Source organism: Pelophylax lessonae (assembly GCF_965119305.1).
Source record: "Pelophylax lessonae genome assembly, chromosome: 6".
NCBI lineage: Eukaryota > Metazoa > Chordata > Amphibia > Anura > Ranidae > Pelophylax > Pelophylax lessonae.
In genome coordinates, this window is record NC_138773.1 from 118899011 (window position 1) to 118910050 (window position 11040).

The 11040-nt window shown below is 40.0% G+C and overlaps 1 pseudogene across 1 annotated transcript; it reads right to left on the reverse strand.

Moving 5' to 3' along the window:
• Positions 1–896: 896 nt before the first annotated feature.
• LOC309558647 lies at positions 897–1568 on the reverse strand (annotated as a pseudogene). The gene has a single exon. The product of its transcript is annotated as an uncharacterized misc_RNA (transcript).
• Between the last annotated feature and the right edge of the window lie 9472 nt (positions 1569–11040).

Sequence of the window (11040 nt, forward strand, 5' to 3'; positions counted from 1 at the left end):
CAAACACAGCCCCTCCCTCTCAAATAAAGTTAACCCCTTCACTACCAGTGTATTTTTACAGTAACAGTGCATATGTATAGCACTGATTACTGTAGAAATGTCACTGGTAACCCCAAAAGTGTCAAAAATGTAAGTCAAGGGTCCGATCTGTCCGCCGCAATGTCGCAGTACCGCAAAAAAAATCGCAGATCGCCGCCATTACGCGTTAAAAAAAAAAACAACAAAAATGACAAAAATCTTTCCCTTAGTTAGTAAACGCAATAACTTTTGCGCAAACCAATCAAAATACGCTTTTTGCGATTTTTTTTACCAAACATAGGTAGCATAAAACAAATTGGCCGAAAATTTTAAAAAATTTTGATTTTTACATTTTTTTTTGGGGGAATTTCATATAAAAAAAAGGGAAAAATATTGCTATTTTTGCAAAATGGATGCTCTTTTTTTGTTTATAGCGCGTGATCAAAAAATCGCACAGGTGATCAAATACCGCCAAAAGAAAGCTCTGTTTGTGGGAAAAAAAGGACACCAAATTCGTTTAGGTACAGCGTCGCACGACCGCGCAATTCTCCATTAAAGTCACGCAGTGCCGAATCGCAAAATACCCCCTGGTCGGAATGGGGGTAAAATCTTCCGGGGCTTAAGTGGTTAATGACACAGTATATCATCATCAAGAACGCTATAGTAACCATTCAGCTGTGTGTATTAACTTGACCTTATTGTCAAGTACCAATGTCTCATTAACCAAATGTAACCATTTATATATATCTGACTTGTTATAGGTTGATCTAGCTGCTGGACACGAAGAAATATTATACATTGACAAGTTTCTCATCCTTTCATTTATGTCAGCAGTGGTATCAGAGTTAAGGCCTGCGATGTCTACTAAGTTTAGCACTTTATATTTTTCCATGTTTAGTAAAATTAACATCTGTGTTGCAACAAAACTCACTATTAGCATAAGTATTTGTTTCAGTATTTAGTGGATATCCATTCAGAAAACAAAATTCTGGTGGTTGTGTGTATCCTTGAATTAGAAATGGCCTATTGTCTGGTTTTGCCTGTCCAGTGAACACATATGTCTCATTCATCAGCTGAGATAATGATAATGGTTTTGCTATCATTGGGAATATATTTTCTCCTGAATGCATATGAGAACAAACCCAGCAATCTCCCTTTCCCTGTGACTGTTGTATACCGTATTCATGCATTAGCAGAAAATGATGGGGAATTCTATTCATATCTTGGAAACCTTGAGGATGTACATTCCTTAGAATTGATGGTAAGGGATCTATGTACTCCTGTATTGCTAAGTTCAAATGTTTTACTACTTGTTTTACTACTTGTTCTGTCTCTCTAAAGTTTGGTTTGGGGAGAATATCTTTCTTATCAGACTGAGGAATTAATCACTTAAGCTCCTGTACCTTCCTTCTGGTGGCTGTATCAGTTGGGTTGGGTGTCAGACACAAGGAGATATTCTGGGGCAAGGCCTCAATGATCAATGATATGGCTGCTATTTTACATGGCCCTCCTAGTTTCTGCTCATGCCATCCTATGACCTTATTCAACATTGTCTTCCCCAACCTATTTCCAGCTCTTGTACAGCAAGCAACCATTGCATTTCCAAAATTGGGTCTTTCAAAAATAGAAGTGGACCTCTTATGTCTACTAGCTTATGTCAACACGTGTTGCATTAGTCAGTGTGCTTTCGGGACTACACAAAGTATTACAACACCTATTATAACAAATATAATAACAATGATAATTCCTAGCCGCACTAGGGTTTGTTTTCAAGTATTAGACGATCCAAAATACTGATCCCAAGGGTTGTCAATGCCAGAATTCTTCTTTAGTTCCATAGAATGGCCAGAATGATCTTCCCTTTGGGGCCAGTATTGTCAGGAATGTAAGTACAGCATCCATCTACTTTATCAATATATACACAGGTACCACCTTTTCCTGCGTGGATCATATCCAGAGCCATTCTGTTCTGGAATGCCATCTGGAAAGTGGCTTCTAGTTATTCTGCTATGCCCTTTAGGGCATTCCTTTGTATAGTTAACAAATCTCTGCTGATTATAATAGATAATATTTATCCAATCTACATTTTTATTTATGGTGACAAGGGGAGAGATAAAGGACTCAAAACTGGCTTTAACCTGATCTCTTTCCTTGAACTCATTAGGGACCCCTTTTGGGACCCCGATGGCATCTATATATATATATATATATATATATATATATATATGTGGGTCAAAACTTCCTATGGGAGTCTCTCTCTTTTGTTTCCCTGTAGTTCCAGTATTCCCCTTAAGTAGATTTGCACTCCCAATCGTCTCCCGTGTTCCAACCCACTAATCCCCAATAGTCACAATTGTCTCCCCAATATTTGTCCATGACACATATAAATACAGTTCCTGGGCCTAATCTCCTATCATTATACCGTATGGTATCATCACTACCAGGGAGTATCGCTTCATAAGGCACTATAAAAGTAGATACTTGTGTGTTAGAGGAATTCTACTAAAATTGTGTCATGCCATTTGTTTGTGTGATGGCTATCTGGGAGGGTGAACTATGGGACAGGGCTCTTTTATTCTTTTCCTGAGGTGTCTCTGATACTATGTCTGGGCTGGTGGCGTTAGGGGTCCCACAAATTCCTCCAAGGGGCCCCAGATCTGCTAGTTGATATATACAGTTAGTTATGATCCAGGTTGGGATGAACACTAAAAATACTAGTGCCCCCAACAAAATCCACAGCTTGCCAAAGTTCCTTGTTATGAGTACAGTCATTTTGCAACTTTTCAGAGACTATAACAACGGCTTCACTCGCTCTTCGAGGATTTTCAACACCTGTTTCACCTCCTTTATCTGTGTCTTTTATCTGTGTCTTGCTTACACCTTGACCTTTTACTCGACTGGCATGGATCCGGGCTTGTTGGTTTTCCACAAGGACAGCGATTCTGGTCACTGCGACTACCTTTGTCTTTTGGTCCAAAACGAAATCCAGCCTTGGTCCTGTGATGTGGCGGCAGCTTGATCACTACTTCATCTCCCTCCTTCAAGGGATGGGTCGTTATCTGTGAAGAGAAAGGGAAAGGTGCGAGCAACCTTTTTGTTCCACTTGATTCAAAGTTTCAATTACCCTTTTTTTCCTCAACTTCTCTTTACTTGTCCTATTCATCCTTCCCACTATACCTGAACTCTGTGGATGACAATCTATTTTTAGGATTTTAACTAGTTCCTGGCATCCTCTTTGATATGAAAGCTGGATCATTATTAGAACTAATTCAAAGCAAGCATCCCCATCCAGGAATAATCTCCTGATTGAGAATTTTTGCGACCATGTGGGCATCTCCCTTTTGTGGCCCTAAAAGCTTCTACTCATCTGCTGAACACATCTACTATGGACTAAAAATAACTCTTGTTTCTTCCCTGCTTTTGGCCTATATGTAAAATCTATTTGTAGATTTGTAAATGGGTGATGGGTATTGGAAATGCTCATGTTTGGCCTTATGTGGAATGTCTGTATTGTTCCAAGTAGGTGATGCATCTAGCAACATATGCTTTCACTAATTTAGGCCTGTAAATGCAAAAAAAAAACTTCAGTAATACTTCATATGTTCTTTCCCACCCCCTGTGTCCTATTCCATGATACTAGGCAATAAACAGTGGGGCGCTAGCTGCGGGGATACAAGATCTCCCCTCTTTTAGAAAAAGGCTATTCTCAACTTTTTCCTAAATCATCACCCAGTTCCTTAAAACCTGTTCTGTAGCATGCGTTTGTAGCTCTAACAATATGTGATCTTTTGGCCTGCAGCAGGAATCATCTACAAAAACATCTTCTGCTCCCTCTATGGGTATGGAGGAGTGTCCCGATATATTATGTCTATACAACCATATTGTGGTGAAACACACCCTTTAATACCAGTAGCCCATTTAAAACTGGGGCCTACCTAGGGCAAATGATGTGGCCATCCCTATTACCATCTCACAAGATGCTATGCTTGGAGTCACTTCAGGCATGCCTTTAGACCTGGACTGCGACCAACTTTGGACAAAAACTATAGGGCAAAGTTTACCACCATACTCCTGGGCGAGTACACCTGTCATGGTCTTACAATTGTCCCTTTCATAAACACAAAACATTTTTCCATGATTTGGGAGGCCCAGTACAGGCACTACAACCATAGCATTTTTCAGATACATAAACACATTCAACATTTCTTGTGACATTTTTTGGACCTGTGGTTTGTCTCAAAATGTTGTCATAAATAGGAGCAGTCCGGATCCATAACAATCAATGATCCTGGTTTGTGGGCGGGCAAGACCCACTGTGGGCTGGCAAGACCCACTAGAGCAGCAGCTCTTTTGTGTCTGTGACTGACTCTCCTTTCCCCCTCTGTGAGAACAAATAAAGGTAAACAACACTTTCCTGACACCTTTGTCATTTTTCCTGTGACACTTTGTGTCCACATACATGTAAATACTCCAATAAACTCACTCGCTCTGACTGGCCTCCACAGAGTGACTACATATGTCATCCACATATTGTAGCGGGACTGACCCATGAGCAGGTGTCCATCCCCTCTTGCATGGTCTGGAGAACTATAGAGCGGACAATCAGATTGTCCACATAGCCCTAAGGCATTTCTACACCAGGTCAGTTACCTGGACTGAAAAACAAGAAACAAAGATGGCTGTGTCTCCTCGTCCAATAGGACGCTTGAAAAAAAAACACATTACTTAAACCAATCACTTTAAGTGGGTAGCATTGGATGGTATGGCTGTCAATAGAGATGGCATATCAGATACCACTTGCATGCTATGCTTTTTTTTTTTTTTTTTTTCTTTTTACCGTTCTAACAAAAATCTGGCCAGAGGTTCCCCTCTTTCAATAGAGGATACCCCTAAAATATCATTCAAGAACTATAATCAGATAAAAAGTTAATCTGATTTGAAACTTTTGGCTCTGTGCCAACAGGGTCCAATGGTCACACTAATTGCGGTAACCCTTTCTGTCCAAAAATAAATTCCATAACCATAACAGGAACAAAGATATGACATTTGAACACTTTCTTGGCAAGTAGCCAATTTTCAAAATTTTGCATGAAGGCTCCCCTTCACATAGGGGACCATTTGCAAAATATAATTTTTCATTATCTATAATTCTATAAAAAATGACCTCAAAATATCCTGCCGACAACGGCAATATATGTTTTGCCTAATAAAATAGTGTTTTTATTCACTATTATTACTGTTCACAGAGGTTGCTATGCTTTATACACAATGTATAAATGGCAAAACTCCAAAAAACTTTATAAAAAATAATTGTATACGTGTGGGAATGCTGGGACCGTTTGTCCTACAACTGTTATGAATTAGCTAGCTGCATTTGCAGAAGTGACCCCCCTCCCTAGGAATGTGTCAATTTCAAGGTCAACATCGCAGCTTCAAACAATTATGTATGTCTAGTTTGGAAAATGAATATTCAGAATAAAAAAAAAAAAAAACAGGGGCGCAGTATACTATTTGTTTAAATATACCTTTGGCCAAGAATCTGTCTAATGTATGCCTGATTCAATCCTCCCTCAAAAGGGGGACATGGGACATCTAGACCATCCACCTCCATATCTCCTTCCATATTTTTGTCTATATTCTTTAAGTTATTTATCCCATTTCTTACAACATTACTTCATATACATTTCATCCCAGGCACCCGGGGGGGGGGGGATAATTGTATTTTGGGTGAAGCCCCACCATTTTTTAACCTCCGCCCAGTCCCCTTCATTGCGAGGACCTATAGCGCTGAGCCGCGCAATTCCCAATTGCGGACCGCGCTCATATATGTTCGCCCAAAATGGATCAGTGACTGTAATCCCACAGGTGCCTGATACAAAGAGTAACGGTGTGGGTCTGGTCTCCGGCTCACCATCTGGATCATTTCCCAAATCGTTACCCATGACTTTTCAAATAAAATCTAAAATAAGTTCTATATATTTCTTCAAACAATAGCACAATGCGGATTATAAATAGCAGCAGTTGTATAATTAGTGTTATGTTAGTGATAAGCTTCAGCAAGCACAATGACATAAATCCTTTGAAATACTCTTACAATACATCTAGAATTTTTATTTATTTATTTATTTATTTATTTTTGACAATGTGGGCACCACAATCTATGGGTTTGATAAGAAGTATTCACAAATACCACTACTTGTACCTTTTAACCAATACAGACCAAATCTGACTGTACAGTTATGTTTCACAATTGATTCAATCCACAGACAATCCTAGTAAGTTGAAAACAAACATATACTCTTCGATATATCAGTTTCACTTACTGTGTGTATATTCCTTTTTCCTTTATATATCTTATACCTTATTTAACCTTTTCCTTCTACTTCACATAGATTCCTTGAGTGATCCTTTAACTCAATAAGCCCTGCCAACGTCAAACAAGACTAGCTCTATGTTTGAAAATTCCCTGCCAACGCTCAAACGAGACTAATTCTGCATTTGAAAAATTCCATGCCAACGCTCAAACAAGACTAATTCTCTGTTTGAAAAATCCCTGCCAACGTATGACGCGTGTTACTATAAAACACCATCCCCTGCCAGCCACGCTGCGTGTTCTCCGGGAGTACGCCCCTCCTGGGAACCTACAGAACACTGAGCACTATCCCGTGTCTGTCACAGCCATGCAAAAACTAAACTACCCTGCCAACAACTAACCTGCCAACACTAACCTGCCAACAACTAATAGTACTCTAGTACCAGGCTCTATTGTATCCAGGAAAGCAACATTTCAACCAGCATAAAAAAATGGGAGATATTATTACTTACCCGTATAGTCAGTACCCCACTTCTGGTACCATCTGTAAGGATCCCGAGTTTGGGTGCACCCTTGGTTTGTCCTGTGCATGAATCTTCAGCTAGCCGGACAATCAATGAAAACCATACACAATAGCTTGGTTCTAATGACTGCAATTTATTTTCAAACAACGTCAAGAATATATAGTTTCAAACCACAAAATTACCCTGTACTGCCCAAGACCTCCCTTTTGCTCAAACACCCGCCCGCCCAACTCCCAATTAGCTCAATTAGCCAATCAATTAACCAGGTTATAAAATCTCCCCAGATATATTAATGTCAGATAGAATTCAAAGAGTATAAAAAAAAAACATGTTATATTGTGACATCAAACTCATAATACCTGTTACCACAAAAACTTTCCCTGTTCTTACTTCAGCATTGTCTGTACATTTTGCGGTTACATAACTTTTGCAGAAAACATCTCAGCTTCAGCAAAAACCATCTCTCATACCTAATAATATGTTTAGCAAATTTCCTATTCATTTATCAATTAATTACTATTGCTAAAAAACTTATTCAAGCTGTATTAATGCAAATATACGTTATAGGTATATGAAAATCTATGTTATGCGTACATTGTATATTGGATATATTGGCAATATTCTATCAATATATGTATAAAACATTTATATAGCTTGCATGTCTTTAACTTGCAAACAGACTTGCATAACACATTTAACATTCTGTCTTCTAACCGCGAGCTGATATCCGGCATAAACCTTTTAGCAAGTGTGACATTATGTCTTACATGAACTGCAAGCTAGATATCTGAAATTATAAGCAAAAAGTATATTCAAAACCATATACTGCAAATTCAAAGGGCAACTCTAACTTTCTGCAAAATATAATTTGATATGTCATTATGCTAAACTGAACATTCCAAGATGGCATTCCAAGATGCACATTTCCCTTACAACCGGTTCCCCACCAGCCGCTGCAGATATACTGCGGCAGGCTGGTTCCTACAGGCAAATCGCTGTACATGTACGGCACTCGCCTGAAGGCCACTAGGGGGCGAAAGCACGCTGCCGCCGGCACTCTCCCGCCCCCGCTTATTCATGGGGAAGCTGGCGCGTGTGTCAGGTGGCTTCGATTACTGCCTGACACTGGCGATCTCTCCCCACTGAGGGAGAAGAATGGTCGGTTGATGCAAACACAGCCATCTGTCCTTCTCCCTGCAATGATCACAGAGACCATGTGATCCTGCTATGTAGGATCGCATGTCTCTATGGTCACTTCACAAGCCCAACCCCCCCACAGTTAGAATTACTCCCCTAGGCTTACATTTAACCCCTTGATCACCAACAGTATCATTATTACAGTAACAGTGCATATTTCTAGCACTGATTACTGTAATAATGTCACTGGTACCCCCAAAAGTGTAAAAAATGTCAGTTAGGGGTCCGATCTGTCCGCCGCAATGTCGCAGTCCCGCTAAAAATCGCAGCTCGCCGCCATTACTAGTAAAAAAAAAAAAAACAATAAAAATTACATAAATCTTTCCTGTAGTTAGTAGACGCAATAACTTTTGCGTAAACCAATCAAAATACGCTTATTGTGATTTTTTTTAACCAAAAATATGTAGCAGAAAACAAATTGGCCTAAAATGTTAAAAAATTTTGATTTTTAATTTTTTTTGAGAATGTCTTATAAAAGAATGTGAAAAATATTGTTTTTTTTTTTTTTCAAAATTGTCGCTCTTTTTTTGTTTATAGCGCAAAAAATAAAAATCACACAGGTGATCAAATACCACCAAAAGAAACCTCTATTTGTGGAAAAAAAGGACATAAGATTTGTTTGGGTACAGCGTCGCATGACCGCGCAATTGTCCGTTAAACTAACGCAGTGCCGAATCGCAAAATAGGGCCTGGTTAGGAAGGGGGCATATCCTTCCGGGGGTAAAGTGGTTAAGTACCACAATCCCTCCCCCCTTGTCTGCTATCCTAATAACTATATTTTTTCTCTTTTCAAGTTCTTTAATCTCTATATGAAGGTTGCCCTTCTTATTATGTTTATGGGTTTTTAACCTCCTAATATCTTCTTCCACCATAGACTTAAAAACCTCCAAATATTGATTGGAGTATTTGGGTGGATTAAAAGTGGATCGATTTCTCAAACCACTATTTATAAACAGTCTATCATCATTACAGCCTATCTTTGGTTTTTCAACAAAATGTTTTTTAATTTTTAATTTCCTAATATATTTTTCTACATCTATAAAAATATTAAACCTATCAAACTCTTTATCCGGGGCATATTTAAGACCTAATACCTATCAAACTCTTTATCCGGGGCATATTTAAGACCTAATTCCAATACTTTGATTTCATTATCTGTAAAAACGGTGTCACTAAAAATGAAAAATACCTTGCCTTTTTGATCCCTTTTTCTTGTAAAAACGGTGTCACTTAAATTAAAAATACCTTGCCTTTTTGATCCCTTTTTCTTTTTATTCTTTCTCCCCCCCTCTGCATCCTCTCCTGGATTTCTTGTGGTTCCATATGGTGGTCCTCGACTTTGTGGTGTCCCCCATTGTTGCCATTGATGTGTATAACCCTCCCCTTCCAGCTGTTGCCAGTGGGGTGGAATGGCTTGGCCTTCCTGGTGTCAGGTCACCTGTGGCCAGGTGACAACTGCACCCTGTTGGGGACAGAGGTGCACCACAAGGTAGTGAACCCCAATAGCTGACTGCTGCAGATGGACAGGAAACGTGAGCACAAGATTCTCCAGGGCGCGGAGTCTAAGGCCCAGCAGGTGTTCACCAGAGCCTCTAATGGTGAGGATGGCCTTTGCTGCAGCTGAACCCAGATCGCGGCCCCTGGAGTCCCCCCGATCATGCTCCGTAGGAAGAGAGGGGAAGCAGCCACTCAGGACACAAGGGATAGTGATGGGTCAACCGAGGTCAGAGCAAACAGGCAGACGCGGGTAACCAAGAGACAGGCCAAAGGTCAGGGTCACAGGCAAACAGGAGTAGTCAGAGACGAGCCAAAGATCGGTACACAGCAAGGTAGACGTAGCACACGGCAGAGAGGAATATAAGCTAACAAACAAAGTTGAACAGCAAAGCAGACCTGCAGTGCACTAGTTAATATAGACTTCCTGGAATGGCCTAGGGTGGAGTCATACAGGGAGGAGAGACAATAAAAGGCAGCCAGAAAGAGAGTCAGGCCTCTAATGGAGACATGGAGGAGAAGGTAAGCTGCCGGACACTATTGCATGTCCATGACACCTGGTATTGGGGTGGGTGTGTTCTCCCTCAATTCTAAGGACCCCATCCTTGGAAGAATTGTCCCCCCCTTCCTTCCCTGTACCCTCGTGGTCCTCTGTTTGGGTTGTCTATACCTCTTTCTCATGGACCCGGGGAGCCACCCCGCCCCCTTCTCTGAAAATCCTCATGATGATATGTTTCATCTCCATATGCCAGGGGTTGAAATCTGTTATGAGTGGGGATTGAGTATTGGTTTGCCGAGGCCCCAAGACTGCCAGTGATCTACAAATTGCCGAAGATTCATATAAATAAGACCAACCCCCCAGGAAGGCCGATAATTAGTGGAATAGTCTTTTCTAGGGTAGGTGAGTACATATTTTTCAACCCTTAGTATCCCTCTATCCACCTTTTCTTCAAGATAGCAATCATCTAATTAACTTATTGGAAAACATCCCTGTACACAATGACACATTGCTTGTCACTATAGATGTAGAATCATTGTACATGAGTTTAAAACAGCAGAATGAAATGAACAATACCTCTATGGCATTGAATACAAAATCTGATCTTAAAATGGAACAGAAAAAATGTATCTGTGACTCTTTGGACTTGGCCATGAGTAATAATTATTTTTGGCACAATGGCTCATACTACAATCAGATTAGGCGTGTGGCCATGGGTGCCAAATATGTACCTAGTGCAGCCAATATATTGTTGGGACAATGGGAGGAACAGATGATCTTCTCCAGGCCTGAACCATCCTTGGTTTTGTACAAAAGGTTTTTTGATGACCTGTTTATCCTTAGGAACGGTTCAGAGGATAGTTTAATTCAATTTATAGAAACTATTAACGAGAACCAATTCAGCCTTAAATTTACAGCCACCTGGGATAAAAAAAATTATTAATTTTCTTGATTTGACATTGGAGAAGTATAATGGATTTAAAAGGACCAAACAT